This window comes from Amblyomma americanum, chromosome 1, assembly GCF_052857255.1.
Source record: "Amblyomma americanum isolate KBUSLIRL-KWMA chromosome 1, ASM5285725v1, whole genome shotgun sequence".
Lineage (NCBI taxonomy): Eukaryota > Metazoa > Arthropoda > Arachnida > Ixodida > Ixodidae > Amblyomma > Amblyomma americanum.
In genome coordinates this window covers 534,482,553-534,501,924 of record NC_135497.1, presented here as the reverse complement: position 1 = coordinate 534,501,924, position 19,372 = coordinate 534,482,553, and positions in this window count along the sequence as shown.

The window sequence follows — 19,372 nt, the reverse complement described above, 5'->3', positions numbered from 1 at the left end:
AGACAACCACGGTATCACTTTGCACGTTTCAGCCTTTTTTTAGCAGGACATGAAATTAAGGTGCTGGTTATTGAGAAAGATGGAAAAATTATTTTAAGACACCATTGTTTGCCTGCGTGGAACATTCCATGGGAGACACGAACATTTCGTCAAATGTAAAAAAGAACTGCATGTGGTGCAGAAGGGGCCAAGCGGCCGCCAAAGCGTGTATGTTTGAACACGGACGCCTAGACCACCGCCGCAGTGACTCAGTAGTCATGGTGCTCATCTGCTGTCCCGAAAGACTTGGATTCGGTTCCGGCCGAGGCGGTCGAATTTCGATGAAGGCGAAATTCTATAGGCCCGTGTATTGTGCGATGTCAGTGTGCGTTAAAGAACCCCAGGTGGTCGAAAATTGCGGAACCTTTCACTACGGCATCCCTCATAGCCTGAGTCGCTTTGGGACATTAACCCCTTATAAACTACAAACCGTAAACGGACACATGGGTGGCTGCCGCGTGCCGTGGCTTCAATTTCCCGGCCAAACAAGAGCCGTGATATTAACGTCCAGTGACGTGATACCATACCCCACGACGTTGCGGATTGGTTGAGGACTTCTGCGACAGATGTTCCACCGCAAGAAATTGGTCAGCGAGCGATTGCCCCGAAAGGGTCGCTATCGACTTGTGCTGGGCTCCCCCTCTTTGGCGAATCAGCTCAATTATGTCGCGTGAACTCCGCGACATAGTACATGGGGCTTCCGCTGCGTTCCTGGCGATGTCAATGTGGAGATGGCACTGACAGCTGCCAGCATCGCTTTCGCTTTACAGCTACGCCGATGCATCTTCGCCTGCCTAGAAGCCACGCTCAACACTTCGTCAGCCTTGCAATTTATTGCTGACACCCAGCAGCGTTTCCTTGATTCTCCGCACGTTTAGGCTCACGATTTGTCTCCGCCGAAGCAGAGAGGAAAGGACACCAAAGAAACACTGCTTCGTTTTGTTCCTCAAATTTTAAGCATGTCTCAACCACATGAGGTGTGGAAATGCTTTTTCCTCCGCATCTAGCAATTTCATTGCGGTATGGAGTCATTTCACACGCACAATTCGACGCTGAATATCTCTAACCTCAATGCCAATTAGGACATTTCAAAGTTCGGTTTGCCTACGATCTTGAATCCCTCCGATTCTGCCATATAGTTTTGTGCCTTAAAGAGAAAAATGAGAAGAGTGGTAAAAAAATTATTGCCTAATCGTCTTAACACTACCAACTGTCAAAGAGATAATGTTCGCCATAACATGTCTCACAATTCACAGCGCAGACCATATTGCCGTATCTTTCAGGGCTGTTTAGAGAAAAAGCTACACAGACTAAACAAACACAAGGTTAGCGTAGAGGCTTCTGTTGAGTTCATTCGGACAGTAGCCCAAATATATGTGCAGCAGGCAGACGAAATACATAGCGAAATGGAAGCTGCAAAGGAACAAGTTTAAGTGGTCACCTGACCTTTAAAAAGTTTTTTTAGGCAAAAGCCTTACTATCCCCATTACGTGAAAAGCATGCGGGGTGTTAGTTTATTAGAGTGTGTACTCGCAGATGGTGCAGGAATCAGAGCGATGACAAGAAAAATAAAGTGACGTCCTCAAGAAGACGTAGGACGCAAACACCAAGCCGAGCGCCGCAATTTCAGTTAATCATATAAATTTGATCTGTCGTATGGACGCCCCTTTGCTGACCTCAATGTTGTGCCCCCTACGTTCGTACCAATAACGTGTCCAACCGTTCGTCGTACAGCGTTCATGGTATTGTCATACGATTCCTCTCTGCATATAGCTTATATGTTTTAGTCACGTTGCAGGCTAGCTTGCGACAGGGATTCGAACCGACGGCTTATGCACCTTAAATTGTATACCTTCCCAGACTTTACCTCTTTCGTTAAGGTGTGGTTGAGGGGTCAAACGAGGTGTGAGAGAATTAGTGCGCCATTTTCTCTCCTCAAAAATTAATTTTTGTATTAAGTTTGTGACGCAACCATTCGTCGTACACAGTTTCGGGTTGATACATACGGTTTCTCGTTCCGTATAGCATAGCTTTCTTAGTCAGGTTGGAGGCTAGATCTCGACAGGTATTCGAACCGAGTTTCCGAGTGTTTCACTCGGACCTTTGTGTATACAGTGTTTGTGGAATCAGCATTCATAGGCTCGTCTCCGTTTCATTTCCCAATAAACAACCTGCGTCTAGGTCGAACGCTCACAATAACAGCTCGCAAGCGGCCTTAAGTGCCTTCTAATTTCTTTTATCGCTTGGGAAGCGCGAGAGCAGGCCTCACCACACTTCTGGACTTCAAGACAAGTGGCCGAAACGGTTTCTCGCTGTTTCCAGTCACGCTTTGTCAAAAGCGTGCTGTTCTGTTATACACTGGCTACCACGTATATCCAGAATAATCTATTCGGTGGCCTATGGAGGTACCCATAAGTACACCGATCGTGTAAAAAGCGGAACACCACTCATCTGAAACTTACATCTCTGGCTCAATGGTGTAATCAATCAACCGGAGGCAATCTCATGCATTGCGTGAAGGCTCATTTCCATCTTTTGATATAAGCGGCCGCTTGATGCGTCACTCACAGGAAGGAGACAAGTAGTGGTAGAAAAGACCCAAGACAAACTCACATTGACCTGTATTGATGAACGAACATGCACGTAGGAAAGCTGGTTGCGTTCTCTGAAACCGGCACATTTATTAGCCTTAGAAGTCATAACTAGAAATTCTGGCCAAAAGCATTTTTAAGGGCGACGGTGTTCAGGAGTCCTTGACGCAAAGAAGCCGACGTCGTCGTCGCCGCCTGTTGTCGTAATCGGTGTCAGAATCAGCGTCGCTGAGCATGAGCGAACAATCCATTAAAAATATGCGCAGAATCAGCGTCGCTGACAGGTGGCCCGCCTTGGTCACACGACCTTTTGGTGTCATCACAAGCTGCCCATCGTGGCAGGTGACATTCAAATGAAGGATTCGTCCAGAGATATTGTACGGGAAGAACTATCCGGGTCGCACAAGCCCCACCGGTGCCAGCACCTGTCATCGCAGTGCCGTGGCGCATCGCTTACTCACTGCACCACTGCACTATGAGTGGTATTAGGAATCTCAGCGACCGGCGAATGTTAATCAGAGAATGAGCAATTCTGCATATGTGGAACTTCCTTGATTAACGCTATCACGTCACACCCTTAAGGCTGAGGTTATGCGTCCCCTGCAAGTTTCTTCTTCAACGAGAAGTTGTTTATAACCTCAATGTTTTCGCATATCGTACGAGGGCACAAAAGCAATTAGTATATCTCCAGATCCCTGCTCGGGATCTGCAGTTTTTGTCAGTTTTAACTACTCGATGCAAGCGAAGGACAAGCTTTAAAAGGTGGACTAGACACTTATGCTCTGCCCAATGGTATGACGCGATATTGTAAATTGTTGATTCCTATATATGCAGAAGGTCATTCTTTACATTCATGGGTCCATGGATGTCCTCATACCTCTCCTGGCGCAATAATGCAGCGGATAAGCGATGTGCCACTACCCTGCGATGATAGGTGCTCTTAGCGGTGGGCCTTGTGCGGCGCAGGTTGCTCTTCCCGAGCGACCAGTCGTTAAATACCACCTGCCACGGTGGCCAGTTTGTTCAATATCCTGTGGGTAGGTTGTGATGACGCCGCAAGGTCACGTGACCAAGGGAGCCCACCTGCTTCCTAGTTTGCTCTTAAAAGAGCACCTACCAGAGCCATACTCGTGATTTTTTGCTCACAACTCCAGCGCCGAAATTGCATTTTCCGGTGAACAGGACCTTTAACGCTATCGCGTTACAAGTAAGATTTTTCTACACATCGGGAGATTAGACTATTCCTATAAATATGTTCATAACACTATCTTACAATTTCCTACAGGTGCCGCAAAATTAGAAGTGGTGTCCAAGAAAACTGGACTTGTATATAAATAAAACACGGTAGCGCCACACCCGGCCGTTTACGCAAGTAAAGCGCGATTTACTTAAGGGCGGATACACGAGGCCAAGCAACACTGCTATTCATTGCCAAATGGTTCCCACGGAGCCTTTTTCGGTTTCTACGTCACGAATTTGAGCCGAGTGGCAGTGAAATTTTTAGATCCTATTCTCTCGGCAATAAATGCTTCTTTTTTGCCGCCGGACAAACATAAACATAGCTTGAAAGAGTCGCAAAATTTACATTGTATAAGATCAAAAGTTGGAGTTCTCCACTGTGCTCCCATAATTAAAGAACAAAGATCTCACGCATGGGCCTTCAAATATGCTAGAGTCTTCAGTGATAGGGCTACCGAAAAGGAAATTTATAAAAGGAACGAAACAGTTACCTTTGTCGCATCCTCCTTTTGAAGACTCGGCTCGTTTTCCTAAACGACCAACATGACAGAATGGAAAAGAGCAAACGTGCTCGCATACGGGTGAATACTTTCAGTGCGTGTAGGCGAGGAGTGCAATTTCCAAGACTGTGACGGCCGAAAATTCTTTCATTGTCGCACTACGGTAGTCTGAGTGAAGTAGAAGGCGGTATTTCTGAGCGTGCCTCACTCTGACAGGAGCAATCTCTCAGTGAATTACTTTGAATAACATCTCACAGGCCCCCTAGGTCCTGGGTAAACAATATGCTGCTTTGAACATTATTTCAGAGCGACTCTTGTGTGTGCCAGCCTTGTTGATCCATCACCCCCTTTCACTCTTTTCTTGGCTGCGCAGACTGGTGAGACTTGAGTTTGTGGCCATCCTAAGCAAGGTCGGCGTGTTCTGAGCCTCCACGAAAACAGTCGGCGGAAGTTTAGATTTCATTTTTTTAATATTTTTTATAATATTGAATTCGGTACAGTTGTCATTGGTGTTGTAATTCATAAGTCAAAAGAACACATCCATCGTTGTATCATTCCATTTTTAATCTAGAAGCTCTGTGCAAGCACTTATCCGCCATTGTTCTCTTCGGGAGGGCGATGCACTCGTTCGAAAGGGCTAGAACTTGATGTAGAACTATATTAAAAGTACTTCCAGAGGCCACAAGGACAACTGTGTGCATTCCACACTTAGGCACAGCATTCAGCTCTATGATCCTCATATAAGTAGAAATAATTTGCTTTACGACAACGAATCGGACAATCGATTCCTCTATGCTCCCTTGTTTCCAAGTGCCGTTCGTGACTTTTCCTTAATGTGCACCCACCTGGTACGGAAAATAATCGATGACAGCCGCGCACCAAAGCGCGTGAAAGGCTTTAACATGTCTACACAGATAGCACAGGAAAGCTTCGAAACCTAGAGAGACCTCCCAGGCGCGACACCAAAGCGCACCATATCAAAGAGGCGTCCAAAGAAACGCTGCGAGAGAACAGTCAAGTGGGCGCCAGGTCAAGCCGGTAATCCAGGCAACGAGCGGGCCCACAGGCTAGCGAGCGAAGGGCAGCCTAACTGCCGCTCCCAACCCACGGGTTCCGTTCCGAGTCTTCTGAAGTGCAGCGCTGAATAGGAGCGATGGCACCCGAAGCAATGTCGCCGAAAAGACCTACTGCCTTTAACCCTTCATGATGGAGACCCTTTGGCTAGAGCGCTGTCCCGATGAGGTCAGGCTTTCATCAACAAGGCAAGAGCCGGCTACGATGTGACAGAAGACATAGTCGTGTAATGGAAGTGGAGACTGAAAAGCAACCACGCCGCCGTCCCGCACTCACCGCCACCTGTGAAGTGCTACGCATGTGGCTGTGAAGTGACCCCCCCCAATTTGCGGCATCTCGTGTGGAAGTGCGAGTGACTTCACCCAATGCGGTACAAGCAACGCCCCACAACCGCAACGTCTTATGAGAACTGGATTCAGCCGCAATCTGCGGCGTAAGAGACACTTGACTCACTGTGGGGCTTCGCTTTTGATGTTTTCATGGTGAGTCACACCTAGCCCCGCCCTACCTTTTCTATCCCCGTTAAGCCTCCAACCCAACCTTTCTTCAATAAACCCATCTCTCTCGCTATCTCCCTTTTGATGTGTCGCTTGCAATTCTCTTCTCTGGAGACACGGAAGGCAACCAGGCGCATCTAGGACGCGTTCCGGCAGTTCGAAGTCCGAAACAAAAGACGATCCTGAAGCGACCAACGCTTTGTTAGCAATTCTTATGAGCATCAACGACCGGACCTTGGTATTCGCTAAAGGCCAGACTAAGATAAAATCAACCGAGAGTTTAAAGCACCATTTGAAAGTATAATTTAATTTTATTCAATCGCCTCAGGGGAGGAGGGAGGGGACGTTCTTGCACCAAACACTAATATTCTTTTTACCATTGAGTCTGTGTTGGCTTCGACTCACAACGCCGCGAAGCATTAGAAAGTGTTCCAAGCGGCACTCTAGTTTTGGTTTTAATGATTAAGAAAAAGTCTAGAAGAAATAATTAGCTCCTGCATGGTATTCCTGATACACACAAAGCATGCAATCAGAAATGAAAGCCGTTGCTGCTTTGTCAAAGACACTCGGCAGCCAATCCACGCGAATGGGAACAGAACACGCCCATCGACTTGGCACTTGTAGTGCCAGAGAACTATTTAGAGCGATCCCAAACTAGAATCTTTTGTGAAGCTTTGGAGCATCGCGAGTAAGCTCGGTTAAGTATAGAACACCGTCAGACCAATGGGAAGGTTGCCTTGAGGGTGACCTTGGCCAAACTTAGAATCAAAACAGCCCATGCAGAAACAAACATATTGCTGCGACTGGGTTCCTAACCCACGGCGGCCCTGACAGATAGGCTGCGTTGGCCGCTGCCCGAGAGCACTATGCTATCGCCGCAATTTTTTTTTCTTTGTTGCATAGAAATATTGCCAAAAAGAAAAATCTAATCATGCTTACGCCACAAGAAACACCAGGCCACCATACCCCCTGCAAGACCCCACCTGCCAAAACATCAAAAGTCAGGGAGGTACACACATGCATCCAGATAGCGGAGCCAGCTAGGCGGCTCTTCGAGGGCAGCATATACTTCCCGTACCAAAACGCACTGCTCATGAAACAAACATTTCCACGACCGTGGTGATTCGGCGTGGCGATTCATCATGCCGCTTTTCAGAGACTAAATAGTTCCAGCAACATGAAGAGATCATATGGCACAACACAGTTATTCTCCACAGTCAAAAAACGGATACTGTAGGGAGTGATGTAAATTTCCTTCTTAACTGTTCGTTGTAATATGTCCCAGAAGGACATAGCATGAATTCAGAGGATAAAACAATGGTCGATTGTCTCTGGTCTACTACACAGGCGACAATTCACCGTCCATGGTGCAAGCATCTCCTTAGCATGAAGCCATGACTTCACAGGCAGCGTGAACGTGTGCTGTTTAAATAAGAATGTTTTTGCAGCAGATAAAATGCACATTCCCCTAACACGTTTTGAAACACTGGCATCAAGGAACACCAGAAAAGGCTGCCGATACAACGATACAAGGAAGAAATACCCTAAGTGTCTGAGTCATCTGCCTTCTGGACACGCTATACCGGTAGTCTGAAGAAAAGCGCACAGTGGGAAATTTCAGGTGTCAGCAACTAGCTTAAAAAATTCCCACAAAGGCCCTTCACGAGTGTGTCCCGTCGGTGCGAATAAGAAAGCCAAATGAGTACTGAGACGCCTAATAAGCACGGCTACTAAAAGAAGGTGGTTTGAAAATCTTAAAAAGATAAAACGCGAGACAAGCTCATGCAAGAATAAGTGAACAAGGCCGATTCCACCAGACTCTAGAGATAGTAATAGGTTACCGCGCAACGCATGAGATCCCACTGGGAACACCATACGAAGGTAGCAAATATTCTGTGCATCAGCTGCACTTTCTTCCACGCACAGTGGAGAACCTGTAGCACATAGGTAAGTTTTTCGAATAAAAAAAATGTGGCAGACATGAGCCCGAGCAAACACTGACAGGTCCCTACCCATCCAAGCCTTTCTTTGTCGCCTCATGGCGATTATCTGTGAATCCCAGTAGGCTCCACTCCTGTTGATTTGGTGAAGAGGAGCCCCTAGGTACTGAAGGGTCCCGCAGTCCGAGCTTATGCCACCTAAATGACACGGTGTTATACCCCAATGGCCCAACCAAAACCCCTTGGATTTACCTAAATTAAGAGCCGCCCTCATACCTCACAAAACTGTTCAGTCAAATGTAATGCCTGAAGCACACACCAAAAAGGGCGACATCATCTGCATAGGCAGATGATGTCGCATAGGCAGATGATGCTATCTTAACTTCACATTGCGCCAGGTAGAAACCACTTATAGTTGCGCTGTTAATAATACTTACTAAGGCAAAAGGGTTCAAGCTTATCCTCGATCACTGCTTATCGCGAGTAAAATTTCGTCGCCAGACCTGCCGATGACCAAGCAAAGTAAAATCATGAGATACTAAGGCTAAACACATGCTTTAGCGCGGCTACTTGGTTTAAATATGGTAAACAATGCCACTTTCTTCACCATTGATGTATCGCCCTATTATCAAATTTTTTTATTACGAATATAAGGTGAACCTACTGGCTTCCATGCATAGCTAATTAGCGAGAACGTTTTCGGATGAGTTTTTTTCCCAGCATCCCTCCAGAGCGCGCAAGAAATTAAGAGAATTTTTAAAAATCTGACCTCACTCTTCAAACTACCGCTTTCATCATAACATTCTGGCCTTTAAGAACGCATGCTACATCTTTAAACCTGAAAAAAATAGCATTGAAAAAATGCGAGCCCAATCCTGTACCGAAGTGTCGAGCACTCCCGCTTCCTCCTGGACGCAGTGGTTATTTCGATGCGCAATAAAGCAGGGAACCCACAGTCTAACGCGTATCATCTGCATGCATATCCAATATCCTAGGTTTTGCTAGAAGCGTTCTAAACAAATGCGAATTATTTAACTCCGCTCTCGACCAGTGCGAGGCTGACATGACCACATTTCTTTATTCAAACGTAAATACGTAGCTACGAACCAAGGGGGTTCCGCTGAAGTTTGTGAAAATATGGGGAACCGGCCTTCCGCCTCGCACTCCCACTAAATGAATGCCGTGTTCTCGCTCGGTAACCGTAGAGGGCTCCGGGCTCGAGGCAGCAAAGGGAGGGACGACAAAACGTGACCACTTATATGGTATTTATTGCGCTCGCAAATAATACACAGAGCGGGCCAGATAGCTGCAGAACACCAACGAGGCATTCCTCGGAACTAGAAGGCTTTGTAAGAAGGGCTTCTGACTTACCGCCTGGGGCAAGGGCGTGACTTCGGAGGTATCGGCGGCGAACGTTTGCAGGCGCCGGCAATGGCGGCTGGGTCTTCCCTTGCGCGCCGAATTCTTGGGGTCAAGCCATTGCCGAGAATTTCGCTGAGGAAGGCGCCGCAAGCGTGCGTTTGCTGCGCTCACTTCACTGCCTGGAAACAGAAGTTCAGCGGCAAAGCACGACAGATCTTCGTGCGCCTGCTGCGGAAAGTGACGAGAGCGTACGACTGCAACCGCTCGTAACTCTGACCGAATCCCTAAGAGACCCTCGCCGGCTCCCCAGAGTTCCGAACTACCTTCGAGATAGCACTCCCTTCGCTGCTTCCGCTACAAAATGGGTTCCGGAAACAAAGGAGTTTGGATGACAATCTGTTTTCATTGACGCAGTATACAGATATTACAGAAAAGCAACACTGGCCCCTATGGCTAGCATTTCTGCATATCAGGGGAGCCTACGACAACGTCATTCAAGACCATTCGTGGGACATACTAATACCATTGGATATGAAAGATGGAGTAATTAATCTTTCAAAAGATATATATAAATGTAAAAAAGTGCTTATACATTGGGAAAATGTACCAGGGCCTATATAGATACATCGGGGGCTTAGGCAAGGATCTCCTCTTTCTCCTTTGTTGTTCATGTTGTACCTGCAAGTGTTACAGACCAAACTAGAGAGGGCGGCCTAGGCTTCAACCTTTCTTTTTTCAAGCAAGGAGAATGAACTAAACAGCCTTTACCGGAAGTAATGTACGCGAATGAAATAGTGCTAATGGCTGACAAGGAAGATTTGCGGATGTTGATAGACATTTGTAGTACAGGGGAGATATATTAGGTTTCAGGTTTAGTATGAAAAAATCCGCAGTCATGATATTTAATAATGATGGCGGCGAGCTTAGGATAAAGGAGTTCATGCTATAAGCAGTCGATGAGTACAAGTATCTTTGGGTCTGGATAATTAACGGTGCGGAGTATCTGAAGGAGCATGAAAAAGCTAGTAGCGTGAAATAAAGCTAGTAGGAATGCAGCGTTCATAGAAAATAGGGCACTGTGTAATTACAATAGGTAATTACAATAGGCAGCCATCTACACTGACTGCAGGGCAGCCCTCCAGCTCCTCCTGAGGTCCTTCAAGGGCCCACCCATCGCCCGCAGGCTGGCTTGGCGGCTCGACGCACTGTGCACCAGGGGAACCCGCATACGGCTGACCTGGGTCCCGGTCCATGTCGGTGTCCTGGGCAATGAAGAAGCGGACTTCCTGGCTAAATCGGCACACTCCCCAGGAACTCTGCTCTCCAGGAACCGCTGCCCCTTAGACCTGGCAAAGAGCATAGTGGACCGCCTCCTCCTCCTCGATCACCCGGATCCCAGGGTGGCTAACGGCCATCCCCCACACCCTCTTCCAAATCTTGGCCTGGACTGCAAGGAGCGCAGCCTCCTCCTGAGGCTGAGGGCAGGCTGCGCCAACACTGGCTCCCGCCTCTTCCGCATTGGTCTCTCCGACTCCCCTGGGTGCTCCCTCTACAAGTACCCAGAAGAGACAGTCCAGCACCTCATGTGTGGTTGCCCTGCCTTTGTGTCCACAAGGACTATCATGGAGGCGGGCTACCGCTCCTTGGGCCCCCCTGCAGCTCAGTGGACACCTTCTCTTCCCCGGCGGTCACCATCCTGCCAAGGCCTTCGGGCACCTCCTCTCCTTCCTGGAGGCCACCGGCCTCTCCGGCCGCCTATAGGCCACAGGGGACAGCACATGTCAACTGACATGATCACTGCGGCTGCGCGCCTACCCTCTCCTTTCAATCTTTTTCCCCCTCCCCTCCTCCTCCTACGACACGCCGGCAGTGGGCGTGGAGGCTAGCCCTCCCGTAGACAAGCGCGTGTCTTCCCACTTTCATCCTTCTCTACAACCACAGAAGAAGAATTACAATAGGTATCAAGTGGTAAGGGGGATCTGGAAAACTGTGATGGCTCCTAGTCTGACTTTTGGCAATGCGGTCCTCTGCATGAGACCAGATGTTCAAGCAAGGTTAGAAATCAAACAACGCAGCGTAGGCAGGCTAGCTTTTCAGCGCATGGCAATACACCAAATCGAGGGGTACAGGGTGATATGGCATGGGCGTCGTTCGAGAGCAGAAAAAAGCTAGCAGTAAGATAGCATTTGAGGAGCGATTCAGAAAAATTGGGGAAAGGGAGTGGACTAAGAAAGTGTTCAGATACCTTTAAGTAAGGAATGTTGACACAAAATGGAGAAAGCGAACTAGAAAATTGACAAGAATTGTCTGGACAGCAGTCGGGGGGTAAATCTGCAATTATCGGTTAAGAAAAAGGTTAAAGAAACAGAGAGAGCTCTGTGGAAAACATCCCAAGCAGCACACCAATAACGGGCCACCGATGGCATATCATTGGCGAAAATTGGCGCGAATATCGGCCCTTCGTTGGCATTTAGGCAAATCGCAACTCTTTCCAAGCATGGCCCAACATTCCCGCCAAGATTGGGCTGATGTTCAGCCAATCTGAATGCCAAAAATGTCCCGAACATCACTGCCAATATAGGGCCCAATATGGCCGAACAGTGGCTTCAATATGGCCGAATAGTGGCTCAAATATGGTCTTTCGGATAACGGCATATCTTGGCTACCTCTAGGCATTTCCAGTATTTTCCGAGACCAGTGCAGAATTATCGCATGCATTTAGAGGTCCCGTCCGTGGTTTTCAATACCGTGGGACTTCTAGCTGTATATGCAATTGGTTCGAACTTCCATTAAAATTTCAAAACTACATGCAGTATTTTCATTGCATATGTATTTTGATTTGCAAACAATATTTCATGCAGATCATTTACTTAATGTCCAGCAGCTACCAAATGAAACAAGCAAACAGGAATTTCAGATAAATATTGTTTTTTTTATTTTTCATGTGCCCGTGGGGCAATGATCCATGTGGCAAGGGTGCTGCGTGGGGTGGCTGGGCGTGAGGAGGCTGTGTGGGGGGGGGGGGGCAGGGGAAGGGGCAGAGCGTGGGTGGACCACTGAGGGGGACGTAATGGCCATGCCTGGAGGGGTTGCAGGGCAGGAGGCTGAGGGCGCGCCTGGGCGGGGTATTGACCCAGCACAGGGGTTAACAGGTGGCGCTGAGCCCGAAGGAGTTTGTGGCTCCTCAGAAGGAGTGTGCGACTTAGGAGGCTTGAAAAGCTTGGGCATAGCGCCTCTTTCGGTCGCCCCCTCGGTCGCACGCACCGGGCAGCCACCTGCCAATAAAACCCTGTGCTGCCAGTATGTCCACACCCTGCCTCTCGCAGATGGCTGCAAGGTGGGTGTGCATTAAGACCAAGAAATTCAACTTTTAAATCGATACACTTCCTGCAAGCATACGGAAATCCAAGTTCATGATTTGACACAGAAAAACCACACGTTACTGACACACAAGGTATCCCAACAAACAACACAAGGACTGTACAGTAGTGAAATGCAAAAAATGAGTTGTCATGAAGAACTGCAGTCAACGTCAAAGCGGCCATTGCAGGAAATTCATGACAATGATTACAATACGACAAATGGAAATGATTGGTTTGATTGAGGGCATCTGCTGCTTCTTTATGGAGTTTTGTATGACTAAGACCCCCAAACTAATCACATAAACACAGCAAGAGAATATTCATCAGCTGTTATAAAAAATTACAGTAAGATACAGCAAGAAAATAGCTTGGAAAAAACTTGTACATGTTTAAAAGCAGGAATCTCAATATTTATAAATTAAAAGCTACAGCAATTCAAAAACATATACCTGTTGCCACCCTGCACAGCTTTGTGCCAACGAATGGGCGTTTTCTTTTTCTCCCCCGCAGGCTGAATAGTCTGCACAGCCGCCCCCATCACAACACTCATCACATTGGCCGCTACCTCCTTTAGATTGTTCCTGCCTAGGCGGAGAAGCTGCTTCCTCTGAAAGGAAAAATTTGCAGTTGCCCAACGGTTATTTCACATAAAAAATCACATTCTATAACTGCTTAACTTGTAGAAAGCAATAGCACAGACAACGGTGTGACTTCCAAAGTAATCGTAGTATACCTGCTACAACACAGCAGCAATTATAGCGGTTTTTTTACACCTCATGTGAAAAACACTTCTTACATTTCGACCACCGTAACAGCATCAAGAAGTTCAATATTAAATTGTTTAGCACTCGTAAGGGAATACTCCACGGTGATTTATGTCTTATTCATCACTACAGGAAAAATATGCAACTAATATTAGCATCTATAGTTCTTGAAACTGTCCTGGTTGGAGTGGAGTACTGCACTTTAAATAATGAAAGGAATAAAAAGCAATAGCCAGGCAAAAGGCTGATCAGAGCTGTCTCCTTAATTGGAAAACAACGAATAATGTAAAAAAATTATCTCCGAAACAGCACTGCCAGTCAATCGTCTCAAACCGATAATGAAAATAATTTGTGTGCCACCTTAACTCAGCCAAGCTTTGTGAACAAAATATAGACCAAGAATAGACTTAACATTACACTACACTAGCTTCATGAGGCTTAATACTTTGATGGAATGTGCCACAAATAGTAGTACAGCATAACATAGTCCTGTGATTAAATAAATCAAGACAGCCTTAAAATATCTCTTGAAAGCATTGTTAGCAGCACAGATACAGTACTCTGTAATTCAAACTTCAAGGTAACAGAGATTTTCGTCTCAATCATCAGAGTTGCGCCCTCGTATCTCCAAGCAGGTAAACCTTGCCTTAGTACCCCATTAGTATCAGTGAAGAACTTGCTCATGTGGCCAAGCATGTGCTATATGTCAATGACAGCATATAATTACTAATCAAAATGTTAATTACTCTTTTTAATTCTCGCCCCGTTTCCTTTGCACCTTTTCCATCAGCTGAAATTGTGCTATATACCCCGAGATGCAGCTGTGCTGTCCGTGTTAATTTCTTTCCTTTGTACCATCTTGTGCGCTTTGTTGCAGAGGTCATGAACCATAGTTGATACTTTTAAACGAATATGCCATGTGAACTACAAGCACTGAACTAGTAGGAAGCTAATGACAACAGGCCTGACCTACCACTAGCTGCCGCGAAAGCGGCAATGGGGATTAATTGCATAGTGCCTGCAGTCAGCTTATCGCCAAAGATCTTGATAAGGAGCACACGACTGCGCTTGGGAGCTTAGAAAGTGCTTTAAATAGGGTATATTTTGAAGAAACGTTCAATCCGATTTTAGAAGGAACAGAAACAATCCATTCATTTCGAATGTAAAAGGAGCAAAAATAATTAAGGCACTCGTTTCGAATCAAAAAGAAATAAATGTTAATTCTGTAAGGGAGTTAGGATTTTTCACTGTAATACAGGAATTAGACTTACTATAAAGTAATCTATGCAACTGTCATGTTCGGTATATGTGGGCGCGACTGTTTCCGGAATTTTCAGTTGTAATAAAACAGACTATTAACAATGTCACAGTAACCCTACTATGTGCGGACTTTTCAAAATTTATCCATTCCCCCTATATTAGCTGAAAACTTATACAACAGCATGATTATGGCTAAGGCATGGCAAGCATCTACTTCTGGGGCTCAGATTTTTCATTAAATATCTCAACTACATTAAGCACCCAACAGACTACTGTAATAAAACATTGAATGAAAAATTAAATTACCAGGGCAGCTGCTACTCTGTCATCTCTGAGAGCAGCTTCTGCCGCCTCAAAGTGTTCAATAGTTTAGGCTGGCAGCTGAGGGCACAGTGGCGGGAGGGAGCTCACGGGAGGAGATGGTGACCGTGTCCTCGGCTCTTGCCGAGCTTGCTCCAGCCGGCTCAGCCTCTGCATGCAGGATTTCCCGCTACTGCTGCCGTATCTCTAGCAGCAGCCGCAGCACCTTGAGCATTGTCGCTGAAACGAGCAAGGTTTCCAGTGAGGGCAGGCTTTCACAGCAGATGTATATATTCTCACCTCAAGGACGCAATATGAGCAATATACTGCATTTACACGCCTGCAAGTCGACCTATTGTTTTCAAATTTGAAAATCTGAAATGCGGGTGTTGGCTTGCAATCGAAAATCAGAGCATGGCACCATAAATAAAGTGGAGACAAACTAGTATCAGGGATGATGCGGTAATTGAAATTTTATGTTTGCTCCACAGCTCTGCCCAGAATTTTCTGCATGGTTCTTGAGAAGGATTTTTCGTTTTTCTTTTTACTTTTAGCTGTATGCTCAGCACTCTTGGGACTGTTGATAGCTGATGAAAGGGGCACTGTTCAAATTGCAGTGGAACTGCCACTCAGAACAGCAACGCTTGCAGGGAGTGCCGGCACCTGATGAAAAACTAAAAACAGCGCCATAACGACAGACGAGAAGATGGGCGAGCGCTGTTTTTGGTTCTTCAATGATGCATCAGCTCACACTGTTGTTGGTTCTCTGCAGCTGACAAAAGAGCCGATGCCACGCACACAGTTTCTCTGTGGCTGTTGTTTGATGTATGTAATGTCTCCTGGCCACATATTTTACCAGTTTGTAATGCGGCGCTTCATTAATTGTGCTCAGGGCCAAGTAACGGCGCGTTCACCCTTGGACATTCAGCGGCGAGAACGAGCAGAAACCGCTGCCACGGCAGAGATTCCGCCGAAATACCCAGCGGTAAGCCTGATCGGTCCAGGACCGAATTCTGCCACCGGAAAAAAATCCGCCGAATCCCGTCAGCCAATAGGAAGCAGAGTACGAAGTACGGCAAAAAACATGGCGACGCCCTTCGGTGCGGGACACCTCGCTTGGGACTGAATTCGTCGCTGTTACTGCCTTTTTGAGCGCGTTAAATGCCCATAAAAGCGCCAGCGTTCTTTCGCTTCGTCTCATCTCACCCATAAAAAAGTGTGAGTGATAAATGTGTTTTTTTATTTTAGGTGACGATTCTTTCCTTTTTTAAAAAAGGCTTGAGAGTAACCACCAGATGGCGCCACTAGGCTAATCTTATGTGTTTAAAAGCGACAATACTGCAAATAGCGTAACGTCTGGCAAAATAGCTGCATTTAGCGTAAGTAAGCGTGCATACGATTATCGTACGTAGACAGCTTGGATTAACCTCTTGCCATATCTGTGTACACCTTGAGCAGACGACACACAGACGATGAGCGCAGACGAGGTGGCCGCAAAGTGTGAACGATGCAGCTTTTTAGGCGGCAGAGGATTTCGCTTGCTCTCTCCGCCTAGTGTCCAAGAGCGAATGCCCCATAAACATTCGGTGCTTCTTCACGAATATGTTCAAGATGGCTGCCATCCTTCACAGAACTGCGCACCTGGCCGCAAGTTTGACATATCAGAACGGGTAATGCAAATGTGGTGGCTGCCTCGAGGAAACATATTTGTGGCTGTTCTACACGATGTCATGGTGAGGTTGTTTGTGAAGTGCGAGATTTTGCATGACGATCAACTGCTGTGGAGGATTTCACTGGACGTCAGAACAATTAACACCCTGTGGGACTGCAGCATCGATGATGGTAATGTAAGCCAACACTGGCCGTCAACATGCTCTGAATTAAGCTACCAAATTGCCATTGATTCCACTACAAGGCACAACTAAACACAAAGGTATTTGTTCAGTACAACTGCTCTATCCCTTGCAGATCTAAATATCACAAATGCACCATGCATTGAAAAATGCCTTAGTTAAAAATAGCTGCTCTGAATACTGTTCCTTCTATGTACCACCAATTTTCTATTCAGCTTGGTTGCCATTTTGATTGCTGTCACATCATGGCAAGGATGGAAGCAGCCATAAGTGTATTCTTCCATTTTGACAACAGCTGCTAGTGGGAGTGAGAAAGCACAGCAGGCTGGGCACATAAAAAATATATGCACAAAAACTAGAGAAACTGTATAGAGTACAGTGACCACCTTGCAGTCCTGAGCCACAATCTGTAATGTTTTGTTTTATTTCTATTGGTCCTTCGTCTTTAAAAGGTTGTGGCTTTCTAGTGACATAGGCCAAGGGAAACAACAATAACAGGACCAAAAGCAGAATCCAGAACCAAAAGAAAGAAATTAAAGGAAACAAACTGCTGCTCGCAGGGAAGACACACTTCAACTAGTTAGTAGGAATGAGATAGAGCTGTGGAACTGTCAAGTAGCAAATTGTATCACCGCTTAGGTTCAGTTCGACTTCTATTAAGAATTACTTGCAGCAAGCATATTTATACAAACAGTGGTCATTTTCAAAGCACACGATTTGAAATATCCACCAGCTAGGTCTCCTTTAAGGCAAAACAGAACTTCTACCAAGGCCTGTTCAGGCTCATACTTCAAAAAAATAAATTCTCATCCTATCCTCTCACTGCATTCTCGTCTTTTCAGTCTCTTCATATACAAGTAAAGAAACCAAAAAGCCTTACGATCGCTAGTCGCTTCCTCCACATCCTCAAGGTCGCCTGCAGTTGAAGCCGAACTAGCCGGGCAGCCCGCAGTGAAATCTGCACCAGCTGGTGTTGTGGCCGCCTCCATTGAGTGGCTAAGCAGGACTGAAGCTGGACACGAACATGAAGCATTAGTGTTGATGCAGGAAGAACGGAAAAATTACTCAGTACAACGCAGGTATTGCTACACAGATAATGCCAAAATGCTACATCAGCACTTCTGCCGAAAGGACACATATATATACACCGTAACTGCCTCGTACAGAATTTGCACTAAGCATTTATGAGCTCCCATACATTAAAACCATGCTTGTTCAGGGTGTCATCTCATTCTACCAGATTTAATAATTTAAACTGCTCCTTTATTCTGGCAGACCCTCAAAAACACAAAGCCTGAACGAAGCTGTATGATGCCCCAGCTGGTATCATGCACCAAATTTGAAAGCACAAGAACAACTTGAATGAGAGAACCGGAGAGTTGAGTTGTATGCTACAGGTGGGATTAGCCTTGCTTATTCTGCAGGCAATTGATCCACCGTAGCGTCACTTATATGTTAACAATGACCTAAAGCCTGTCAGATCTTCCCCACTATGCACACAGTCACTTAAAATAGTACATATTCCACTCCCACAGTCACCATCTATGTACGCACTCACTCACAGTATAAAATTGTCCACTCCAGAAGGCACCATCTACGCACACATTCAATCACTGTAGACTATAGTCCGGAACCGGACTATGGTCTACTATAGTCCTAGAACTACTATAGTCGAACCGGAGAGGACAAGCGCAACTCATAGCAGTTTATTCAGACATTTCTGATAGCAGCCCACCAGCGCAGTTGTAGCCAGCATCGACTTGCATAACGTAATCGCCAAATGCAGAACAAGAAAATTATACCTCACCGGCATACAATCAAAGAATGGTGCCACGTGTGTACAATGTATGATGACACCAAAACACGGACTATATAGTTACCATATTTTACTCGCACGTGGACAATTTCTGAAGCACGGTCACAGAGCATTCGCTCACGCACTTTTCACCCAAGCCATAAAAAGAGATGCTTCCAGTACCTCCTTCTCAAGTTCATTTTTTTTGCCTCGTCCCACGATTACAATCCTGTGCAGTTCAGGAAAGCATTCAAGGCAGTTACCACAATGAAGTTTTGATCCGCTGTCAGTTCCAAAAGAGTATTCTGGAAAACTTCATTTTTGTTTTTACTTTGGCCCTTGGATTTCCTTTAAAATGTAAAAGTACCCAAGGAGTCTGCTTCTGTGAGACTGCTGCGAACGGGTGATGCACCAATCCGCCTGCCCTGTCGGAAGCACACTCTTCACTTCTTTCCTTGTGGTGCGTCGGTGATCACGGCATGCGCCTTTCTCTAAGGCTTCACCTCCTCTCTGTGCTCAGTTCGAAAAAAAGTAATGCTAGAAGTGCCTTTCAGTCGGTTGTGTGGAAGCTTGCTGCTCTGTTATCGGGGGAGTAATGCGTAGTCATACGTGCAGTGATGTTCAGAAACGCGTCCAAACCAAACACTTGCAACAATGCGTGACAGCAACGCATATATAACACAAAATATTGTATATATATGGTTTTGCAGGACTGCAAAACTGGGGAGTGGGGCAGACATGGGACCTTTGAGAAAAGGGAACCGTGATTACTGACGCATCACAAGGAAAGAAGCGA